This window comes from Eriocheir sinensis, chromosome 15 (assembly GCF_024679095.1).
Source record: "Eriocheir sinensis breed Jianghai 21 chromosome 15, ASM2467909v1, whole genome shotgun sequence".
Classification (NCBI taxonomy): Eukaryota; Metazoa; Arthropoda; class Malacostraca; order Decapoda; family Varunidae; genus Eriocheir; species Eriocheir sinensis.
Genome location: NC_066523.1, coordinates 9,710,489 through 9,736,023, shown reverse-complemented (window position 1 = coordinate 9,736,023; position 25,535 = coordinate 9,710,489). Strand labels below are relative to the sequence as shown.

The following is a 25,535-nucleotide window of genomic DNA, read 5'->3' as shown; positions in this document are numbered from 1 at the left end:
ATAGGTAGGTGAATGTAAACGAGAGTCTGTGTGTGAGTCGCTGGGTGATTGAATGGGTAAATGAGTAGGTGCATGGATGAAAGGAGGTGTATGAGGCGTGGGTGGTGTATAAGTGGCGTATACGAGCGCCCTCACAGCACTGCATGTTAGGCGGAAACTTTTATGCAGAAGGGTTCGCACTTTCCCTTGAAAAAACAAAAACTCTCTCCTTCGTCACGACGAGTATCTTAACGTGGTTCAGCATCACCTCCGAGCCGTTACTCTTCACCAGTGGCTTCGGAGTGAGAGGAGTGCGATGGGCCGGCACGGGCACGACCATTACCGCCATAAACGTCGGACCGCTCCGATAACTGGCTTCAAGCAGTGCGATATACACGTAAGGAATGCTGTAAAGACAAGAAATGCTGAAACTGTTATTACTGAAAATGCTTCTAAAAGAGTCTCGTTTTTCTACTTCGTCTACTACTACTACTATTATTACTACTACTACTACTACTTTTTTTTTTTTTACAACAAAGGAGGCAGCTCAAGGGCACACAAAAAAAGAAAACAATAACAAAAAAAAAGCCCGCTACTCGCTGCTCCTAAAAAAGAAACAAAAGAGGTGGCCGAAAGCAAGATCAAATACGGGAGGAGAGATGTCCTGATACCCTCCTCTTGAAAGAGTTCAAGTCGTAGGCAGGAGGAAATACAGATGAAGGAAGATTGTTCCAGAGTTTACCAGCGTGAGGGATGAAAGAGTGAAGATGCTGGTTAACTCTTGCATAAGGGGTTTGGACAGTATAGGGATGAGCATGCGTAGAAAGTCGAGTGCAGCGGGGCCGCGGGAGGGGGGGAGGCATGCAGTTAACAAGTTCAGAAGAGCAGTCAGCGTGGAAATATCGATAGAAGATAGAAAGAGAGGCAACATTGCGGCGGAATTTAAGAGGTAGAAGACTATCAGTATGAGGAGGAGAGCTGATGAGACGAAGAGCCTTAGCCTCCACTCTGTCCAGAAGAGCTGTGTGAGTGGAGCCCCCCCACACATGAGATGCATACTCCATACGAGGGCGGACAAGGCCCCTGTATATGGACAGCAACTGTGCAGGGGAGAAGAACTGGCGGAGACGGTACAGAACGCCCAGCCTCGAGGAAGCTGATTTAGTAAGAGAGTACTACTACTACTACTACTACTACTACTACTACTACTACTACTACTACTACTACTACTGCTGCTGCTGCTGCTGCTGCTATTGCTATTACTACTACTACTACTACTACTACTACTACTACTACTACTACTACTACTACTACTACTACTTCGGCGTCTCCTTAAGAAAAATAATTCTTACATTTCAGGGTTATTGGCCTATTTAAGATTTTTAAGATTTGCGCATAGTGTAAAAAGCTGTTAGGGAGGCGGTGGCTGAGTGGTTAGTGTGCGAGCGCGGTGTCCTGGAGGACTAAGGTTCAAGTCCCGCCCGCTGCTGAAAGCTGGCAATTTTCAATCATCGCTGAGTGGTTTATTATTACCTGCATGCTGTCCTGAAGACCACCTATCAACCCGGACTCGAGCGAAACTTTACAGTGGAACAAAGATGAGTTCCGGGGGGCAGCATGAGCCAGACAAGGTGACGCCATACCTGCACCATGGACGGGGTGGGGCAGGCCACCAGGCCCCATCAAGAAAACCTACAGGTGCAACAGGCCGAACGTGAAAAAAGAAGTCATTGTCCAAAGACAGTCTGCTACTTCTAACAGCCTCCAGCTGTGATCTACTAGGATATATTCAAAGCATTAAAGCTTGTAGTATAGGATTTAGGATTCCAGTCCTCAGCTAATATTACGGTGATGTGGGATAAATGTTAGCCAATCACTGGGGTAGGCGGTGGCTGAACAGATAGCAAGACGGCCCCGCGTTCAGGAGGACGCGAGTTCAATCCCCGACTGATGCCACCAAGCTGGGATTTTTCAGCCGCCGCCGAGTGGCTTAAAACTACCCACATGCTGTCCAGAATACCACCTATCAACCCGGACTCTAGATTCTAGGATAAAAGATGAGTTCCGGGAGGGCAGCATGAGCCAATGCAAGATGGCGCCACTATAAACACTCGCCTGCGCCAGAACGGGCTGGGCCGACCATCAGGACCCACCGGGAAGAAGCCTTGGACCGACCATCAGGATCCACCGGGAAGAAGCCTACCGGCGCAATAGTCCAAGACGTAAAAAAAAAAAAAAAAATAAAATAAAATAAAAGAAACTCAATCTGCTTTACTTCATTCGCCCATGTTTACCAAAAATATCTACTTATTTTTTTTCCCTTGTTCACAGAGCAACTCACGTTAATAAACGGTTTGGTCAGACAGGATTACCCATAAAAAGCATATCCAAGACCAGAACTAAATAAGGATCCATAAAAATATGTCAAGTCTTTGCTGACTCCCTCGTTCCCGCGCACACTGCATCAACTTGGCGCCGGAGCCGAGTTGCTGAAAAAAGTGACGCCAACTTTTTCCATTAATGAATCAAAGTCAGGAAAACTTGAAAACGCTTCACATTACCAACTTCGACGGAAGTTTCTGCATTGCATTTTAGGTGTTTTCTGCAAACAGTAGTTTTTACTCGAAATAATGATGTGCTGAGACCATTACCAATATTTGGGTTTATGGTTCAAGAAATTATATCAATTCAAGCAAATCTACAAGTTCGTAATATTAAGAACCAAATTGCAACACAAAGAAAGGTGACCAACACTGAGAGCAGCGTTTTGCAACACACTCCCCAATAAGCACAGTTGTCAGAGCAAGGCGTCAGTATCACACATATGACCCCAAGTTGAGATCGTCTTTGCTTGCATGCAAAGCTCACTATAGTCACAGTTTTTTTCTGCTGTCTTGAAAAACAAACGTTTTCCCGTTATGCCTCAAACAATGGCTGTCGAACCGGAGGAACGTATGCTGGCATGTAGGGGTGTGTGAAAGGTTCTCACAATGCTGCGGTGCACTACAGCTTGCAAGCCTTTATGTATCATCAGATTATAATCTGTACTCTTAAGTAGTAAGAAGTGCTTTGTTTGATGTTAAATATAAAACTAATACTTTACATTGTTTACATTGACTTAATCAAGTGGAATAAATCATTAATGACATCAATGAAAAAACAACCGTTTGAGGGAGTAAACTACAAAATTTAGTCACAAAACTGTGTGTTTATGAATCCCTTTGATCTTGTTTTATATCCATATGTTGATGAACAATTTCAAAGTCTTCCAGCGCTTTCAGCCCTTTATTGTATGAGTTACACTTTGTTCCTCCCATTTTACTATGCAATATAAATAATGACAATTCTTTATTCGGTAGTTTAATGTATTAACGATATTTTATGAATTTTCTGCTTATTGTGTGTTCGAATAGTTTATACAATTTTTGAAATTTTCTTGCCATCCATAAATTCGATATCGGGATATACTCCAAACTTTTGATCCAAGGCCATTACTTGTGAAAATGCGATAATTACATAAGATATGAAAATCTACTGGTTATTTCCCTGCAATGTTTCATGTATAATAAATAAAATGTGTAATTATCCACCCATGATCAAAGAATCTGACCAATTTCGAATGACTCTGGTGACAACCTTCTCCAAACCATCCGTCTAGCCCCTCCACAACGCTCCTTTAAGCCATCAGTCCCATCACCAGCCTTGCCCCAATCTACACGCGGCCTTAACCAAACACCTGCCATTCATCAGGGCCGCCCAAGGTCCTTCCCGAATCGAATAGCCAAAGCATGAACCCGCCCCAGATCTTAATGACCAACAAACATCCCTCTATGCGCCTATGCTTCAGTCCCAGCACCCACCGTCCCTCAGCCACCCAGTCTTGCCAACGACCTTTTCTGTGCACCACTCTCATCGATGACTTCCCCACTGTCCATTCCTCATATCAATAACACTTTAATTATCAACAAATCCCCATAACAACTATGCCTCTATCCTTCAGTCCCACCAACAACCCTCCCCTTACAAGTCATTAAATTTCATGGCACCATTCATTGTCATGTCGTGCGTTTTTTTTTTTTGATGAATTAATGTAAGTATGTGTTTGAGTAAATGTAAGTATATATGTATGAATATTAGAATGCGATTTACACATCAGACCAGCTGTAAAGACAAGAAATGCTGCAACGTTTATTACTGTAGCTGTTTCTAAGTGTTTCCTACTACTACTACTACTACTACTACTACTACTACTACTACTACAACCAACACCGCCACCGGCTGTCCATCATACTTAGACGGCACGACAAAGACCCCTCCAACTTATACATGAAAAATCTCTACGAGGACCCGCTGCAAAAGACACAAGGTAGAAATGTAGGTTAAAGAAGATAGGAAAAAAACAGGTTTACAAATACGACACTGAATGAATGGAACATATTGAGCTCACGTAGTTACGATTGAAAATTTAAAATGGAGGTTAGACGGACTTATGCCGACGAGCCTCTTAGAGTCTCCTATGTCCTTATGTGTTCTTGATTATGTTTACTAGAACAAAAAAGAGTTCCGCGGCACAACTTCAGCCAAGAAGAACTTTTCAATCAGGGAGGACAAACCAGGAAAAAAATATAGAGCAGAGAAAATGTATCTATTGAATGTCTGACTGTCAATTTATAAATAAACTAAACTAGGACACAAAACAACCCATTACCCCTATTTTGTAGACTACCCTAAGTCTAGAAAAAGGATGAAATCGAGCAGGAGGCGGGTTACAGCAAGGCCTTTTTGACACGGAAGGCGGCAGCTCAAAGGTAAAAAGAATGCCCTTTGTTGATGTTTATTAGGATACGCTCTTTTTTTGTGTGTGTGTTTGTGTGCGGGGGGGGGGACCTCATCATCATTAACATAATCATCATCATCATCATCAGCAGCAGCAGCAGCAGCCTCAAAAGGCATTACTCGTCAACTGCAGGACAATGGCCTCTCCTACCTTCTGATGCAAGTCGCCCTCCTGCTGTGGCAAATCATCTACTAATGTATTCTTTCAATCGGGTTCTCTGTCTCCCTTTGACCTACAGAATTCTGGGGCTGCTTCTCTCTTACTTTGGTTGTCTATCTGGTACCGGTTCTACGCATGTGACGTGTCCATTACTTATTCATATTAGAATGTCATCAGCAAGTGTCTCTTCCCTAACTAATTACAGTATCAAGAGTCGTCGCTTTCTCAGCCCATTATCGTCCCCGGAGCTATCACCGGAAAACTAAAACGGTCTCCCTTTTTTGTTTATTGGCGACACGCAGCTTGACACACATTTACAAAATTGGTTTCAGAACATTGAGGTGAAGGTTGTGTTTTGTTTGTGTACCCTTGGGCGGCGCAGGAGGGCGGCCTACGTGGAGATGTCGGTCGTTGGTTATTTTTCTATGTCGCAGCAAATTTGACGGGAATGTCAACACTTGTCCAAGAAGCTATATGTAAAATTCTAACACACACACACACACACACACACACACACACACACACACACACACACACACACACACACACACACACACACACACGCAAACACAAACGAACACACACACCAAACAGTTTATGACAAAAGGCTTACCAATTGAACTCGTTTGTGCAAACAGTAAACATAATTTTAAGGAATAATATACTAGTGTACTTTTTTATTTCCTTTAATCTTTATGCAAATCTATAAGGTAATATACTCCGCGCAATCTTCAAATGCATTCTTCTGAAACTGACCCGATATCGAACTGGGATTTGTTGTTCCTTGGTCTGCAGCTGTATTGGACTCCACACCTCCAACACGCGCACGCGACACAATATCACACACACACACACACACACACACACACACACACTCACACACAAACGCACGCACGCACACAGACACCCCACTTCCCAATCCATCCACCCACACACGCACGGCCAGCCTCGAGTCCCCTTGACATGTGCGGGGCTGGCGGTGGTGGCAGCGGCCGGGCATTGGAGTGCCTGCTCCCGAGGCTCGGGCCGGTGAGTGCCGCGCCTGAGGGGAACGGAAAGTTGGGTGAAGAGAGGGGAAAGGATCGCCTCAAAACTCTATACCTCGCTTCACCTCGTCCATTCTCTGCGATGGGCGTGTGGAGAATGTGTCTGTGTGTGTGTGTGTGTGTGTGTGTGTGTGTGTGTGTGTGTGTGTGTGTGTGCGCGCGCGCGCTGAAGGTGTGGAATCCAATACAGCTGCAGCCCAGGGCACAACAAATCCCTGTTCGATATCGGGACAGAGTTTCAAAAGAATGCATTTAAAGACGACGCACAAAATATTTCCTTATCCGTTTACCTAAAAAGAAAGAAAATAAGTAAATATACAATCAAGTAATGAAATCCTACACCAATAAATAATCAAACTGGTGAAAATATATTACTACAGTAAATATTATAGACGTGGCAGCCGCTGTTGACATCTTACACGTCCCTTCCTGTCAGACGAGCGCCAAGTGGGGGAGCGAGGCGAGACAGGTGACTTAATCCAATAATGACTCCGCTGACAAGTGTGGCCTCAGGGACCTTGTGCACCCTTTCCTCTGAGCGGCGCCGTGCCCTTACCGCCGCACAGTGAGAGCCTCGCGCATGACCTCCTTCCTCGGTGCTCGTGTCCAAGGAATTGAGTGCAAGTACAAAATGTTTGGATGTGATGCAAGAGTGTGTGTATGTGTGTGTGTGTGTGTGTGTGTGTGTGTGTGTGTGTGTGTGTGTGTGTGTGTGTGTGTGTGTGTATACTTTATCAATGTATCCTGAACAAACAAAAAAACAAAAATCCCGGTGACCTCTTCTCTTCCATCGGGTGAGTCTGTGGGGCGTGACGAAGATGTGAATGGACAGACAATGAAGGGCTGTGGTGGGCGACGGTGGCGGGGACGTGCGGGAGGGGAGGAAATAGTCGCTATAGCAAGGGAGGAAGCTGGTGGGGAGGATGTTTCGAGGAGGAAGACCGAGAGGGAGCAGGGAAGATATTCGGAAGTTGGAGTTGATAATGAAGCAACGTGACGGGAATGTAATATCGTGTTGGTAATAGTAGTAGCAATAGTAGTAGTAGTAGTAGTAGTAGTAGTAGTAGTAGTAGTAGTAGAGGAAACATTACTGATGATGCTACAGCTGCCGACGATGTTAATGCGGTTGTTGTTATTGTTGCTGTTGTTGTTGCTGTTGTAGTTGCCGCTGTTCATTGGCCGGCTCGGTGTATATGTTCCCCTCCTTAATCCTTACCAGGAATATATATGTGATGTTTGTTACAAAAGATAGACGGGGCTTTCAGTTATAGGTGTTTCGATGTATACACAAAAATATGAAAACTAATAAATACACACAGACAAATCCACATAGAGACAAACAGACAAATAAAAATAGACACAAACGCGTACATACACATTCAAGCGCACACAAACACCTACGCACGTAAACACACACACACACACACACACACACACACACACACACACACACACACACACAGACGAATAATACCGTTGACCAAAGTCTGCATGCAGCGTACGACGTATCGGAAAAACTGGTCAACAAATAGTTTTAAATGTTTCGGTGCTGTCCAAGCCGCTTACTTTAAGCGGCAAAATGAGTGGGTGGGTGCAGTGGGGAGCGGGGCCGTGAAAGGACGCCGGGCAGAAAGCGGTGGGCAGACGACACAGATAGATAGATAGATAGATAGATGGATAGACAGATAGATAGATAGATAGATAGATAGATAGACTGACAGAGTGTGTGTGTGTGTGTGTGTGTGTGTGTGTGTGTGTGTGTGTGAGAGAGAGAGAGTGAGAGAGAGAGAGAGAGAGAGAGAGAGAGAGAGAGAGAGAGAGAGAGAGAGAGAGAGAGAGAGAGAGAGAGAGAGAGAGAGAGAGAGAGAGAGAGAGAGAGAGAGAGAGAGAGAGACGGATGAATAGATGGATGGATATAGATGGGTAGATAGATAGATATAAATAGACAGATAGACAGCAAGTTTGATAAATAAATAGATAGAAAGAGTGAGTGAGCATGCCTGTATTTCGGTGTCTGTCTGTCTGTCTGTCTTTCTATTTGCCTCTTTGTCTTTCCGTGAGTGCAGCGACGATAAGAATATTCGGCTCTGATCACCTGATGCCTCCCCAAAATGACTTTCTAATCTCCCTTAATATCTCCCTCTCACACTAAATTTACCCTTTCAAAATCTGCCTCCCTGCCAGCCCTCCCAAATACATATATATTCTTCGCCTTTCCTACTCTCTGTCCTCACTTTACCCGTCAGCTTTCCTCTACACCAATATTTGCATTTCTATCATCATCTTTTAGTCACATGAGGGAGGAGACAAGTGGAAACGTTTGAGGCCTTGAGATCATACTTCCTTCGTCTGGACACAAGGATATGACATGCAGGGGTAGAAAATGGAAGAATACAAGAAAATGGAAAATGGTATGGTGTGCGATATGGTGGCAGCAGGACATCACGAGCAGGTATGGTAGTCTTGATTAAGGCGTTAACAGGTACAGGTATAACACGGGTACAGGTAGAAGACGGAAGAAAGAAAGGCAAAAGGGGCGATGTGGAAAATGGTGAAGCTGTGCGGTACGGTGGTAGAAGGACAGCACGGGCAGTATGTGGTCTTAATTGTGGTGTTAACAGAGGTATTGTGATAGTAAGGCTGAAGGTGGACCAGTTAAAGGCTTCCACTTAGAGTAATCCATCAGGTGGCCGCGTCCATTAACCTGCGGAGGATGAAGGTGTGTGTGTGTGTGTGTGTGTGTGTGTGTGTGTGTGTGTGTGTGTGTGTGTGTGTGTGTGTGTGTGTGTGTGTGTGTGTGTGTGTGTGATAAAGAAAGAAAGAAAGAATAAAGAAAGAAAGAAAGAAAGACAGGAAAGGAAGGAAGAAATAAAAAATATAAAAGATAAAAAATAAGAATGAAAGAACGAACGAACGAACGAAAAAAAGAAAGAAAGAAAAAAAGAGAGAGGCAGAGGGACCGAGAGAGCCAAATAGACAGATACATTGACAGAAGGAAAAACATACGGGACACGGAGGTAAGAAGAGGGAAAACAGGAAACGCAAGAGAGCAGAAGGGAAGGGAATTTGATAGTGTGGGAGATTGGAACCACCGCGCAGGCTGAGCGGTCCTTGCTCTTCCCCGTCAGTCGTTTCCCAGATGGCGGAGATAAGGGTGATGTTAGCTGAAGCCTCGCCCATCTTATTCTGCAGTCAGGGGCCGATGATATCTCCTGAACGCATTCCAGACTAGAACATAAATTCAAGTGTGTTTGTTAGTGTTTACAGAAAGACGGAGAGTAAATAGAGAAAGACTTAAGCGAACGTTGACATGATGATAAACGAGTGCTTAAGGAGGAAAAGAAAACAACAAAAGGAGGAGAAGGAGAAAATGCGGGAAGGGAAAAGGAGGAGGAGACGAGATAAGAAGACGAGAAGAAACGAGATAAGAGAAGACATGGCGTGACGGGAGGAAAGTGGAGGGAAGGAGAGAGGAAAGGGAGGAGAGGCGTGGAGGAGCGGAGCTTGGCGGAGAGAATGGGATGAGGAGGATAAGGGAAAGGAAGGAGAGACAAGAAGAGACGAAAGAGAACGAGATCTAATTGCAAAGGAATATATCTGAGAGAGAGAGAGAGAGAGAGAGAGAGAGAGAGAGAGAGAGAGAGAGAGAGAGAGAGAGAGAGAGAGAGAGAGAGAGAGAGAGAGAGAGAGAGAGAGAGAGAGAGAGAGAGAGAGAGAGAGAGAGAGAGAGAGAGAGAGAGAGAGAGAGAGAGAGAGAGAGAGAGAGAGAGAGAGAGAGAGAGAGAGAGACACTCTAGAAGTCCCTGGAAAAATCTTTGAAAGAATAATCAACTTACGACTCAGATGTCACCTGGAGGAAAACAACGTACCTTTATAACCCGTCCCAGTATGGCTTCAGGGCAGGGAGGAGCACTACGTCAGCTATCTCCATCGCCAGCGAAAAGGTAGCACTCACTAAAGGACAAGGACTAAACTGCACTATTATCCAACGCGACATCAGCAAAGCGTTTGATAAAGTCTGGCTACAGGGCCTGCAATACAAAATACTTCAACTCGGACTGCCAGAGCTCACGGCACAACTGGTCTGTAGCTTCCTTGATCAGCGCTCAGCTTCCATTCGAGTTAAGTCAGCAATATCCTCCCCGTTCCCCCTGCACAGCGGCGTGCCACAGGGCAGCGTGTTATCACCAACGCTCTTCATCACCTACACCTCTGACATGCCCCGGTCTGATAACAGAAGCTGTATGGATATATATTATGCTGACGACGCGACACAAATAGTGACCTCCAACGGTACCCTAGACCACCATGACGCCCTGGTCGTGCGGGAGGCGAACAGACTCAACACATTTGAAAAAAAATGGAAGATCAAAACAAACATAGACAAGTCAGCTGTGGTCGCACTCGGCAGGAAAAAATTAAATGACATAGAAATACAGGGCAACACCATCTCCCACCAAAAACAATGCCAGATATTAGGCCACAGTGACATCCACCGGCCTGATCGTTAAACACGTCAACGACAAAACCATGAAAGTTAAAACAGCCCTCACATCACTAAACAGATTCTGGCACTTCACAGAGCGGCTCAAACTGTATCTAGTAAAGACTAAGATACTTCCTATACTAGACTACTCATCCACCCCGACACACATGGCTTCCCACACCAAGATGTTACAGCTTCAGAGGCTGCAGAACAAAGCGCTGAGATTTGCCACCGGACAGAAATACCCGTACACGGAAAACACAGCAGCACAACACCGCAGACTCGGAGTACAACTAGTCAGCACAAGGCTACGGGAGGCGGCCGGAAAGATATGGGAGAAGCTAGACCAGCAAGACGACGTGAACTACACCCACGTCAAGGAGCTTGACGGCAGCACGAACTTGGTCCACCCCTGGTTTCCGCGCAGCTTGAAGTCACTACGAGAACAACCGCCCACACATCACTTCACACAAACAATCCAAACACACAAACCCCCAGCACGCCGGGGGTATACAAATAAGGTGCCCGATAAACAATAACTACACCAGAACAACTAACGAACCTACACCATACAACTGTACACTCTTACTGTCTTTCCTATTCCCCACCTGTACCTCACCACTAACCCACTTCCTCTTCGTACTATACCCTTGATTTAAAAAAAGAGAGAGAGAGAGAGAGAGAGAGAGAGAGAGAGAGAGAGAGAGAGAGAGAGAGAGAGAGAGAGAGAGAGAGAGAGAGAGAGAGAGAGAGAGAGAGAGAGAGTAAAAAGATGGAGTCAGTTATTAGTAGGATAAACAAGAAGGAGAAAGAGGTGAAGAGGAAAAAGAGGAGGAGGAGGCGAAGAAGAAGCAGGAAAAAAGAAGAAAAGAGGATGAATAATAATAACACTAAAAATAATAATAAGAACAAGAACAAGAAGAAAAAGAAGAGCAAGAAGAAGAAGAACGACAACAGCTACAACAGCTACAACAACTATAAAATGAAGAGGAGTAGAAAGAGGCCGAAACTATCTCCGTTGAAGGTCACTCTTTGTCTGATATTAATGATATGACAACCCTTAGGAAAACACTCTTCGTGGGATCTCGATGTCGCAACCTTTATACAATATTATTACTTCGTGTTTGTACAAGAGTCAGTCTGAGCCCCTGTCGCCATAAATCAATGTCTCCAGCTTGTCCCGTTTTACCCCTCCTCCTCCCCCTCCTCCTCCTCAGGTATTCACTTTTCGGGTCAGGGACGAAGTGGCTGTAAAGTTACACGAGGGAAAAAAAGTAAAGGAAAAGCAAATATCAGGAAATTTCTCCCCTTTATAGATTGCACTTCACTTTTTTTCCACTTTTCATTTATTCGTATTTCCTGAGCCTGAAAGTCGGGTCTGCCGGTTCGTTTCAGCATCTGTTCTGACGCACCAAAGGAAACATGAATCATTGATTGAGGAAAATGGGAAAAGCCGGATAAAGAAGAGTGAGTAGTGCAGAACGAACACACACACACACACACACACACACACACACACACACACACACACACACTTTATGCTCTCTGTCTCAGTTTCTTTGCCTGTTGCTGTCTGTCTGTCTGTCTGTCTCTCTCTCTCTCTCTCTCTCTCTCTCTCTCTCGACAACATTCATCCCAGCCCTTTCCCTTCCCTCACCAGGTCCTTGTCTGACGTTCAGTTTTCAACTTTCAATAATTTCACTTGATACCGGCGCTTCACTCCCTATCCCCGTGAGCTTTCCTTTCACCTAAAACATTTTCGCTCCTCCCTTTTCTAGTCGCACTCTCTTTCTCTCTCTCCTTTTCAATCTAATTTCCTGCACGTCCAACTGGTATGCTTTTTTTTGTTCCTGTTCTTTATGAATACGCCGGACACTGACTAATTAAATGGTCGTGTTGCTGAAGTACGTTTTTTTTTTTATCTTCTGCCCACCTGTTGACATTTTATTCCCCGAGTCTCCGCAACACAGGAAATAAATAAGAGATTGGGCGAGGCAGGAAAACTGGGACAAGGCCAATCATCCCAGACGACCCGACGCACAAAATAGAAAAGCAGAAAACGAGAGAGACGATCAATGATTTCTGATGAACCTATTGAGCATAATGAGCCGCAATCGCCTCGTTTGTGGGTCCTGGGCGCGAGAGGGCTTGGAGTGGCTGATTTGCTCTGGTTTGGGTCCCGTTTCCCGATATTTTGCTTGGAAAATTAATTCCCTTTCTCCGCGTCCCCTTTTTCACAAACGCCATGGTGCCTCCTCCGGCGACTAGTCTGTGAAGCGCGAGGGAAAAAAGTGGAATATTTGAAGTAAGTGTTGAAATGAATTAAATTTGATACCTGTGATTCACGCAGCGCGGAGTAGAATAAACTTAAAATGGTTTATTTTCCTTTTCATATTATTAATTTTTAAAAAAAAGTATAGACAGCATCTCAGCGTAAAGTAATACTTGGATAATGTTGCTGGACCTTTTTTATTGAGAGGAAAGAGACTATAAATAAATTACCATTAAATAAAATAAACGTAGCCACTAGACGCTATAGCAAAAATGATGACAAAATTACCAACGAGTCGAAGAGTTTGTCCTAGAATGGAGGGAAAACCAACCACAGACTGTTATGGGCAGTTACATGCTGCCATAAAGATCGTCCACGTACCCGTCACCCTCCGCTTCACACCCTCACACACTCCTTGGCGCGCCAGGGAAAGAATAGGTGATGCGTGGGAGCTTTCCTGTTAGTGGTGATTAAGTTACCACTTCATATTACTCGAGTGAATCATTTCCTTGGCTCAGGGCTTGTGTCTCTCCCACCCACGGTCGCTCCTCGCTGGGCTGCCTGGCTATATTTACTATGAGCAAATGTGAGGAAATGCTTTGTCATGGACTGTACGATTGTGTGAGTGTTAAGACAAAGTAAAAGACGGAGATGTAGGGCGATATATACATATATATATATATATATATATATATATATATATATATATATATATATATATATATATATATATATATATATATATATATATATATATATATATATATATATATATATATATATATATATATATATATATATATATATATATATATATATATATATACATATATATATATATATATATATATATATATATATATATATATATATATATATATATATATATATATATATTTCCCACAACAAAGGAGTCTGCTCAAGGGCATGAAAAAAGGAAACAATTATGATAAAAAGCCCGCTACTCACTGCTCCTAAAAAGAGTAAGAGGAGTGGCCGAAAGATAGGTAAATTTCGGGAGGAAAGGTGTCCTGATACCCTCCTCTTCAAAGAGTTCAAGTCGTAGGCAGGAGGAAATACAGATGAAGGAAGATTGTTCCAGAGTTTACCAGCGTGAGGGATGAAAGAGTGAAGATGCTGGTTAACTCTTGCGTATGGGATTTGGACAGTAAAGGGATGAGCTTGAGTGGAGGTCGTGTGTGGCGAGGCCGCGGGAAGGGGGGAGGCAAGCAGTTAGCAAGTTCAGAAGAGCAGTCAGCATGAAAATATCGATAGAAGATAGAAAGAGAGGCAACATGGCGGTGAAATTTAAGAGGTAGAAGACTATCAGTAAGAGGAGGTGAGCTGATGAGACGAAGAGCCTTAGACTCCACTCTGTCCATGAGAGCTGTGTGAGTGGAGCCCACACACACGTGAGATGCCTACTCCATACGAGGGCGGACAAGGCCCCTGTAAATGGATAGCAGCTGTGCGGGGGAGAAGAACTGACGAAGACGGTACAGAACGCCAAGCCTCGAGGAAGCTTTTGAGATTTTGAGTTAAGGATAGACCGAGGATGTTTAGTGTTGAAGAAGGTGATAGCTGAGTGTTGTCAAAAAATAGGGGATAGTTGTTTGGAAGATTGTGTCGAGTGGATAGGTGGAGAAACTATTTTTTTGAGGCGTTGAAGGGCAAAAGGTTCTTCTTGCCCCAATCGGAAATAATAGTAAGGTCTGAGGCGTTCTGCTGCCTCCAGCCTGGAATTGTTTAGTTCCTGTTGGGTGGGTCTTCTATTAAGAGAAGTTGAGTAATGCAGAGTAGAGTCATTGACGTAAAAATGGATAGGACAGTTCGTTTTGGAGAGATCATCAATGAACAACAGAGAGTGGGAGATAGGACAGATCCCTGCGGACCACCAATATTAATAGGTTTAGAGGAAGAACAGTGACCGTCTACCACAGCAGAAATGGAACGGTTAGAGAGGAAACTTGATATATATATATATATATATATATATATATATATATATATATATATATATATATATATATATATATATATATATTATATATTCTCTCTCTCTCTCTCTCTCTCTCTCTCTCACACACACACACACACACACACACACACACACACACACACACACAAATACAAACACAAACACAAACACAATCACACATACACACACACACACACACACACACACACACACACACCTGTCGACTGCCCACGTACTACACCTCTCCTTCCCCCTTTCTCTCTCACCCCTATAACAGTGTCCTAAGAAGCACCACAAATCCATACATTTTGTAAGACTTAAAGGGAAGCATCCTGACTCTTTTGCACCGATAGGATCCAGCCGTGACATTACATAAAAAAAACACAAAAATATACATGCGAGTCCAGAGTAACGGTTAAAGAATATATACTATTAAATAAATGCAATGAACGTACCATTTTAATCATATTAGTTTTTTTTTTTTTTACTTTAGGAGATACTGATGACGAAATGAGTTATATATACATAAAAGAGTGAATACTATGAAGAACTATCCGTATGGTGTTAGTTATAAATAAAAACTCAGCCTATTTAAATTTTATGAATATAATTTTATGGTGTCTTTAACCTTACGAGTATTTGCCTCTCTAATTAAACACTACGTAAGTCACTCAGGAAACGATTTTCATTTTATTTTTCTAGGAGCTTGGTGGAAAGACGCGGGACACGGAGGCAATAAACACACCTGCTCTGTTGCTAATGATCCGCGCAGGTACACACACACACACACACACACACACACACACATAACTACGCACGTACGCAGCATCAACCGCATCCTCCTCTCTTTGTCAACAGTGCACAGGAATATACAGCGAGAAAAACGCGTGGAGCAAGAGTCCAAAAACACCTCAGGGGCAATTTGCGAGTCAGTGATGGCCGGGCGTGTCTCCCCAGCAGCGAAGGCATCGTGCCAGGCCTTCCGGAGTGTGTGTGTGTGTGTGTGTGTGTGTGTGTGTGTGTGTGTGTGTGTTTATCGGGCGGACAGGTGTGCTCGTCCAGGAGGTAAACACGACGAGGCAAATGAATAAATCAACATTTCCGAGGCTTCTTTATCCGGCCTTGGCTTCAGGGGATTCGTTTTTTCATTTAGGGACAGGACGCCAGGGACCCCATCCATATCATATGCTGAATTGCGGGATTTTCTTGTTTGGCGGCGGGTGAGAGAGGAGTGGTTGTAAAGCAAGGGTGGTGCGTGTATGTGTGGGAGGGTGACTTCTGCACGAAGTTATGGGTGTGAGTAAGAGAGCAAGGATGTGTGAATGAAGGTGAGAATGTGGCGCCAAGGTTGAATATGGTGAAGGTGGGATTGTAGAGCTTGAGTGAAGGAAAGGGTGAAGGAATGGCTGCGTGAGTATGAGAAGTGTAGTGGAATGCGCTTTGATGGAGATTAAAAAGAGGGCTTGAGATGGGAGGCGTAGAAACAGCGAAAGGATTAAGAATTTTCCTTGGGAGTCATGGTTTGTTATTGTAGAGATCTATGTTATTCAGGATATGTTCTGTGTTCCCTTTACGATGTGAGCTCTTCCATTGTTTGTGCTTTTATATTTCGTGTCTTCAGTACAACAGAAACATTCCTCCATGAATTGTGCAATGCCAATAGAACAATGAAGAAACATTTCGCAGTCGCATTCACCTCCAACAATGTTTTTTATTTCTATTTAGCGGCGTGAAACTATAAACTCGATATGAAAAATACATTCAGCGTCGCCATAAAGTAATATTCCTTCAACCGTGATCACAAACACTACAGCGAAAAGTTTGATGAAGCAATTCCGGTTGTACCGCGAGTGTGTGTAGAGTTTTGGTGAACAGTAATTGGAGACCGAGCAGGTAGTTCAGACCGGCTTCACCTGTATTGATTATCGGTGCATTGTGGATGCCTACAATATATGGAAAATCGAACATCGCTCCAACGGTTCATTGCATTCTACAGCAACAAATCTGAACTTGTTATGAACGAGTACAAGGCACTAAATCCAAGTGTTGTGAGTGTGGCCCACGCTTCGTCCTCCGCTACGCGTCAGTTCACCACGTCAGGTACTTGATTGCAACCTTTCAATTTCACTGGATATGAAGCGGAAACGAATCAAGGCACTAGAAAATCCTTCTTCCCGGCAACGAAAGGTACTGACATTAACATATTTTTGTCTCCTGTGATAATTGCAAACGGAAATATAACTCGTCATTCTTGGAATTTCTACCAAGGTTTACAATTTCCGTTGGTGACTACACGTTGTCAACGCCAAGGCAGTCTTTCGGAAAGGCCATTGACACATTTCATATTCAAGTTAATGAAACAAAATATGCTTCCGATAAAAAAAACTATTTGGGGAAAGCTGTGGTCAGAAGCGCTAGTCAGGCGAGGCTGTCCCGGGCCGGGCGAGCAGCTGCCAGGCTCGGTGAGGGCCAGCCCGCCGCCGGCGTGCCAGTGCCGCTTCAGCCGTGGCGGAGGAGTGTCGTGTGCCGGGCAGCACGACGCCGCTGGTTCATCTCGCTACCGCCGATCGCTTCCCCATTGACACTCATTCTGAACTAGTGTTTCGAAAAGAAACAGCATCCATACATTTCCCGTGATATATAATCGATGCAAATCTCATAAAGACTAAAAAACTGGTTAAAGTCTGAAATTCAGCGATTTTAACTGACAATACCCAGTTATAAGTATAGTTCAGAAGACTCAAAACTGCTGGAAAAATCGTGTTTTCCTGCAGCAAAGCGGCTTACAGGGGAAGACAGCCGTGAGCGCGAGGAGGCGGGCGAGCGCCAGGTGCTGCGTCCAGGTAAGTCCCTGCATGGCTTTATTATTCATGGTGTTTCATGTTCCCAAGGCGAGCTGCGGGGAGGAGATGAAGGGCGACACGCGAGGGTGGAAGAAAAACGGAAAGCGAGATCGAAGTAACGAAAGATGAGGAAGGGGGGGGAAGGGGGCAGAGGGGTGTATGTCGGCGATGCGGGCAACGTGCAGGTCGGAACACACGTGCCCGGTGAGTGGCGTAACGACCCGCAGTGGCTGAAGGGAGGGTGGGGCTGAAGGGAGCTAGACGGCGTGGAATATGCTGCGGCTGATGATTCCATAAAAATATTTAAAAATTGTTGTTAGCAGGAAGACACAAGGCAACTGAATCCACCTAAAGATAAAGGAAAAGAAACGCATCGGTAAACAGGAAAAGAAGTGTGTGTGTGTGTGTGTGTGTGTGTGTGTGTGTGTGTGTGTGTGTGTGTGTGTGTGTGTGTGTGTGTGTGTGTGTGTGTGTGTGTGTGTGTGTGTGTGTGTGTGTGTGTGTGTGTGTGTGTGTGTGTGTGTGTGTGTGTGTGCTTGAGTGTACCATTATATCTTTTAATCTAAATAATGTGAAAATTATTTTATCTACGTGTGTGTGTGTGTGTGTGTGTGTGTGTCCACCAGTATACGAGCTTACTGTGTGTGTGCTCGCGAAAAAAACAATATCAGCTTTCCCCTTGCAAACAAAGCAGAGCGGAGCTTTTCTTCGCCTACTCCAGAGTATATAAATCCGAATGAAAACTTTTCCAACAAATCTGATAACCGTAATTGTTCCCAAGCATTATATTATTCATAACTTTAATTTCACGGACTCTTAGACGAATAGCTGGGGCGAGGGGGAGGGAGGGAGGGATGGGAACGACAAGGGATGAAGAAGATTTATAGTAGCTGATGACAAGGAAAGAAAAAGTCGAGGGTAAGGTGGCTTCAGGGGCGCGTGGTGATGGGTGTGGCCTGGTGGGGCAGCGGGGAGGCTCAGGTGACGGTGTGGCGGTAAAGGAATATGAAGGTGGGAAGAGAAAGATGAGGCATAGGAGAGAAAGAGATAGATAGATAGGTAGATAGATAGATAGATCGAGAGAGAGAGAGAGAGAGAGAGAGAGAGAGAGAGAGAGAGAGAGAGAGAGAGAGAGAGAGAGAGAGAGAGAGAGATTGGGGGGAGGGGGGGGGAGGAATTAGACACAGCCAAGCACAGACAGATGAGCAAACGGAAAATTGACGAATACAGCAGTCAGTCAGTCAATTACATAAAGGGAACATGAAACAAGACGAAAATGAAACAAGATGATCCAAAGCAAACAAAATACGACCACTGCAAATTCTGGTGGGCCATCCTCTTTCAATCATCCTCATCCATTCCTTCATCCTCTCCTCCGACCCCCACCCGTGAAGTTAAGTTTCCTCATCGTCATAATGTCTTTCTCGTGTCGGCCCGGAAAATTTGGCTTCGTTTGATTTAACTAAACGACAGTCCCGGCCACCGCCCCCTTCTCCACCACCACTTTGCCCCTTCCTGTGAGTCAGCCTTCCCCCCACCTCCACCTTCCCTCCCTCACAGCACACAGACGCCCTCCCTTCCCCCTTGACACAGACCGAACCAAGACGTGCAAGGCGGCGGCAATAAAGGCACGCTAACAGGTGTGCCAGGTGAAGGATTACTGCTCCAGCGGTCGCCTCCTGCAAGTAGAGTGTTGAGGATGAAACGTGTGGTAAATTCTCCACCTCCTCCTTTTCTTTCTCCATTCCCTATTCCTTCTCTTTCCATTCCTTTTTTACTCTAATAATTCATCCTTCCCCATTCTTTTCCCTGCCCTCTTCCTTCTCCTCCTCCTCCTTTTCTCTATCTGTTCCCTGTTCCTTCTGTTCACATTCCTCTTTCCTCTAATTCCTGCTTTCTTCTTCTTTTCCCTGCCGTTTTCCTTTTCTTCCTCCTCGTCCTCTACCACATATTCTGTCTCATTCTCTTTCCTACCGTCTTGTTAATCCTACTTCCCCTCTCCCTTACTTCCTTCTTCTTTTCCTCCCCCTCTGACTCATCCCTTCTTTGCACTTATTTCGTTCCCTCCTTCTCCGCCTCCTCTTTCTCCTCTTTCTCCTCCTCCTCCTCCTCTCCCTGAAAACTCGAGAACCGCGACTAAGCTCGCATTTCACTTCCAGGTCTCGATTCTCACACTGACGTCATACCCGGCGACAACTCGTCTTTCTGTGGTGTTTGTGCGGGGTGAGGACGGAGGAAGACCAGAGGCATGCATGAAGCTCCTCTCTGATGCTAATGCCTGCCGATATTTATTTATTTACTTTCATTTATTTATTTATCTAAGGCGTCGTTTCCTCGGTCTGAACGCCACGGAATCTCAGTGCTATTATGGGGTTAGTTTCCTGTAATATGAACGAAACACACGCTGGAATAAAGAACAATTAACTAGACAATACAGTATGATCAGACAGTCTAGACATAACACAAGGAAGGAAAGGCTCTTAAAAATGTGTACGCTACCTCGTCGCATCCCACGCGTAACAAAAGTTTACATATCGTACACAAATTTTTAATACATACACAGTTTTAATACGTGCCCAGAGCTTTGATACGTACACAGAGTTTTAATATCGTAAAGGAAGAATCACAAACATAAAAAGGCGACGTAATGGAAGAGAAAACGCAAGTAATGGTATGCAAAGGTCGGCACACGGGTCTCTCTCTCTCTCTCTCTCTAACACCTGTTGCGTCGGAAGTCGAAACGTCCATTGAATAATTCTAACCTTCTTGGCGATCTCTCTCTCTCTCTCTCTCTCATATTCTGGTATTTACATAACAATACACCTAACACCAATCACCTAGAAACAGCGGGTGGTGGTGGTAATGGTGGTGGTGGTGGTAGTGGTGGTGATGAAGGTGGTAGTGATGGAGGCGGTGGTGGTAGTGCTGGTGGTGGTGGTGGTGATGGAGGCGGTGGTGGTAGTGCTGGTGGTGGTGGTGGTGGTAATGGAGGTGGTGGAGAAGGAAGATGAGTAGAAGTCGTGTGCGTGTGTGTGTGTGTGTGTGTGTGTGTGTGTGTGTGTGTGTGTGTGTGTAATCAAACGGGCTTTTCTGGAGATCGTCTCGCTCAGCCCGTCTTGCCGGCTGGGTTATGAGGCCGCACTGACGCCTCCCGCGGGGCTGCACGAACCATGTCACCGAAGCTCAGACACTCTTGCGCAACCTAACACATACTTAACCTTATACAGACCCACGTAACGAGTCGCCGAGGATGGTGGTTTTGACACTATTAAGTATTCATGAAAGGGTTTTGAAATATAGGATTTACAAATTTGTTTATATCTTTGTACTTACATTTGGGGAGGCGCGGTGGTCGAGTGGGATAGAGCGTCAACCCATGGAAGGGAAGAGCCGTGGCGAGGCGGTTCGAGCCCCATTGCCATCGTGTGACGTCAGGAAGGATATTCGGTCCTAAACCCAAGCCGTGGCCTAAAATCAGCGACTCCATATGAACACAAGTAAAAGCTGTAGGGGGAAAGAAAAGGAGCATTACACTTAGCCTTAAACAACTTTTTACTTTATGAAATATCACGCCAGTGTCACGAAAAACCCAACTTTTCATTTAATCTTAAACAACATTATACTTAAACCTATAAAATGTCACGTTGCAAGTCTAAGTAAGATTAAAAGAAGTAATAAAAGAGAATTTCTAAACTTATACAGTAAATAAAAAAAAGTTCATAACATTATTTAGCTTAACCTAATGCATCCTCAAGTAACGAGTCTCCAGTTACGTACACGCGTGATATACATAAAGGGAAGTAAGATAGGATGATTCATTAACCTCTGCCGTGTTCTTGAGATGCGGACAGATATATTACGCCTGAATTATCGTTGCCCTCCCATCCCTCACGACTCCCGCATGCATAGTCAAATGGTGAGTCCGGGTCCAACACAAACAAAAGCATCGCCATTAAAGTTATAATTACTCCTTCACCGCCTTCATGTGTGTCCTTCAGACTTCCTCCACCCCTTCATCCTCTAGCTGACACATCGTTGTTTTCTCTTATTTGATTTTTTTCTCTTTATGATGCTACGGATGAATTAAGCGGTAAATTTCACGCACACACACACACACACACACACACACACACACACACACACACATACGGCAGTTGGAAAAGTTATGGCATGATATTTTGGGCAATATAACACCGGGAGGCAACACGTCACGCGAGACACAGTGCGCGGCGGAAGGTGAGGCAGTGCACGATATATTTTGGGTTTACACGATCAATTAACGCTCTGGAAGCACAAATGGCCACGGGATAAAAGTGATGAAGCTAAAAAATGAAAATAAATAATTGAACTGCGATGGGGGGATGTACGAAAGACTAAAAAACAATATAGGGAAATGCCCTCCATATATTTTTACTCCCGCTGTGCTGGTATTTTTTTTCTCCATGCCGACCCTATTGCGCTTGTAGGCCATCCTGTTGGTGGCGTGATTGAATACATTTTTACATAGTGACGCCTATATCTCTACTGTGTAATACTCTGCTCATGAAGGCAAGTAAATAGAATGTAAAGGTAAAGTTAGGAGCATATTATATACGCAATAGCTGCGCATGGCTGCGGTGCTCATTTCTGTCGCATTGGGCTTTAAAGGCAGTGAGGGGTAAGAACCCAGTTTTTTCCCTGGACACAGACCCAGTATGACAACCAGGTTAACCCAGTTTACTTTCTCCAGGTTTCCCCAGGTACCCATTTATCGACCAGCCCGAAAGGGAGAATGAACAGCTGGTGAGTTGCACGCCGACTGCTAACCACTGCATCACGGAGGTACAAATAAGTAAATTGTTGCTTTATCAGTGACGGAATAATAATAAAGCGCACTAACTAAGAATACTGAGGTAATCACTCGACAACACATGAAAAAGACAACTACGACACTACGAAATTCTCTCCGTGATGTATAATGAAGGTAAAGATGTAACGGTAAAATAAAATGAGCATTGAAAGAGGACCTTGGGGAAAACGCTCGACGTCTGTTAAATCGAAAAATAATCCTCGCTTCAGCAAAACCTGACTCTCAAAGCTCAGAATCCACTCAAACCCAGCAACAACGAGCGGTGCAGCGACAGATGCGGCAAACAGTAAATAATCTAGTTTTCACTGGAATCTTAAATAACCGAGCAAGACTCATTCCACTTGCAGCCCTTCTATTACTGAGGATCGCGCGCCAAGCCTCTATAAAGTTGTGTGTCCACTTAAACCGCTATACGCCCATGCCGGCTGCCAAAGATCACCAACCCTCTGCGTGCTGTGGGCTCAGAGCGGCGCATTTCCCCGGCCTTGGCATTCATGGGGAGGGGATTGCGGGAATTCTGGTTAGGTGACAGCGGTACTCTCAACGTAACTACTGCCGCTGCTGGTGTCCACGCGTGCACTGAGGTTACGGAAAATGACACGTATTATGAAAAAAAAAAGTGTATGTGTATGTGTGTGTGTGTGTGTGTGTGTTGAGAGAGAGAGAGAGAGAGAGAGAGAGAGAGAGAGAGAGAGAGAGAGAGAGAGAGAGAGAGAGAGAGAGAGAGAGAGAGAGAGAGAGAGAGAGAGAGAGAGAGAGAGAGAGAGAGAGAGAGAGAGAGAGAGAGAGAGAGAGAGAGAGAGAGAGAGAGAGAGAGAGAGAGAGAGAGAGAAATATTCTACCTGGAGCACTGACAATGCCATATTCCTGTCTTATTGCCAAAAACATTTTAAAATTCAAAACAAACACAATCCCTAACTATGACGCATCGATGTGTGATTTTACGGTTGATACAAAACGTGGAAGCGGAGGAAAGGTGCATCAAAAGAAAAGGCCAATGTTGTTACGTATGAGACAGGAATTCATACTTAATTAATAAACAAAGACTTTATGAGGTGGCGCTGGGAAAGTGTATAAAGGACAAAGTATAACAAGAGGTACAAGGATAAAAGATATAGCCAGAGGAGTATAATGTGTCGTTACCTTGATGAAGTTAGGTGAGCTTACACAATGCTGTCGTCTATTTGCATCGTCTTACCAAGAAAAACTCAAACAACAAAGCTGGGAGACAGAAGGACTTGTCTGAGGAAGAGATTAAAAAAAACGCTACCCCGGGGACGCTCTTAGCTATAATTGGCGTATAGAGTAAGTGAAAAAGAAAAGAAAAGAGAGAATGCTGCTAAAGTTGAGCCATAAGAAGGAAATAAAAACACCCTTACCCTCGGCATTGCCTTGAGATACGCAACTTCTTTATCAAAAGGATGTTTTTTTCTGATCTCTCTCTCTCTCTCTCTCTCTCTCTCTCTCTCTCTCTCTCTCTCTCTCTCTCTCTCTCTCTCTCTCTCTCTCTCACACACACACACACACACACACACATACACATCTACATCCCACACACATTGATAAACACAGAAATCAAAGGTCGAGGGTCTACGTCAATGAGCCGAGGTGGAGCTGCAGGGAGTGCCAGCATGACGGATGGTTATGACGGAGATCGCGAGAGGACGAGAAGCTAGAGAAGAAAAAATCCTCTTGTTGCTCGCCCTCAGGATTACTCGTAGGTGAATGAGACTGAATTACGATGCCACGGCCTCCTTGGTACGTTTAGCATACACAAGACTGCAGGTTATAATACGAGAAGTACATCATTAAGACAAAGACATCATGGAAGGAAAATTAAGTAGTTGTGAGCGTAGTTTCATTTGCCATTTCGAAAGCCAGAGGCGGGCCCAGACACACTCCAGTCCACTTAAGAGGGCGATTCTCTACCTGATGAGGGGAGGAATGGAGTCGAGCAGGTTACCGTGGGAGGCGCGCCCGTGTAAAGGTGAGGTAGACAGGTATGGTGGGTAATGGCGCTGGGATAGGAAGAACGGGGCAGGAGACAAACTCGTATAAATGTCGTATGAATAAAATGAAGAGATGCCAAAGCGTGCGAAGCGTGTAAAAGTAAGGTAGACAAGTATGGTGGGGAGTGTCGCGAGGTTAGGAAGAACAGGGCAGGAGAAACCTCTTTTGAATCTTTTTAGGAGCAGCGAGTAGCGGGCTTTTTTTTTATTATTGTTTCCTTTTTTTGTGTGCCTTTGAGCTGTCTCCTTTGTTGTAAAAAAAATAATAATAATACCGTATAAAGAAACTAAAGATGTGTCAATTCCAAGTATGATAAGCTTAGAGGAATGGGCAACAAGACGAGACAAGGCAGGATGAGGATGCTTTAGTCTGAATAAAAAATAATAAAAAATCCCTGCCAAGTCCTCGTGTTCATCTTTTCTTTTGTCAGTGCAGCGTTTAGCGGGCTTTTTTGTTGATTTTGTTTTTTGCCCTTGATCTACTTCCCTTGCTGGACAAAAAAAAATTACGATTGATTGATTGATTGACTGGGATATATATATTCATCGCGCCGTAACTACAGTAACTACGATTAGGTTTTGTCCGCGTATGCAGCAGGTACGACAAACGGCACAGTGAACCGAGGGCGAGGTGAGCAAGGACGAGGTGGAGAGGGGATTAGCCTCTCGGAATACTGTATAGAGAAATTGAACAGAGCAGTGCTAGACCACGTATATACAGGTAGTACATGCAGGTAAAGTGGGTGCCAGGGGGAAGTGAGAAGCAGCAGGCAAAAATAAGGATAAGCTACTTTGAATACACAAATAAAGATAAGGATATGTACGACTATGTACACTGTGATTTGTGTTGTGTTGTGTGTGCTGTGTGTGTGTTTTACGAGAGGTCAGACGGCCTGCACATGGTATTTCCTAAGAGCGATTATTCACCAGCCTCCCTTTCCACTCATAAATATATCCAAGCCCTCTTCAAAACCCTGAACGGCATTACCATCAACTATATAATACCACCAACTATATACTACCTTCTTAATTTGTTCTACTCTTTTCCAGTCCTCCTGAATCAGTTCCCATCACTCT

At 44.4% G+C, this 25,535-nt stretch overlaps 1 protein-coding gene and 1 long non-coding RNA gene across 2 annotated transcripts in view; one reads left to right on the top strand and one right to left on the bottom strand.

The window, feature by feature from the left end:
• LOC126998890 (uncharacterized) overlaps positions 1–25,535 on the bottom strand; it is a 124,055-nt gene that overhangs the window by 57,990 nt on the left and 40,530 nt on the right. Inside the window, exon 2 of the long non-coding RNA XR_007753061.1 lies at positions 20,934–21,104. This is a non-coding gene — a long non-coding RNA (uncharacterized LOC126998890). The remainder of the gene's footprint in view (positions 1–20,933; positions 21,105–25,535) is intronic.
• Positions 17,221–25,535, top strand: part of LOC126998889 (serine-rich adhesin for platelets-like) — a 76,728-nt gene continuing 68,413 nt past the window's right edge. The window contains exon 1 of the mRNA XM_050861087.1: positions 17,221–17,600. The gene's annotated coding sequence lies outside the window, so the exon portion shown is untranslated. The remainder of the gene's footprint in view (positions 17,601–25,535) is intronic.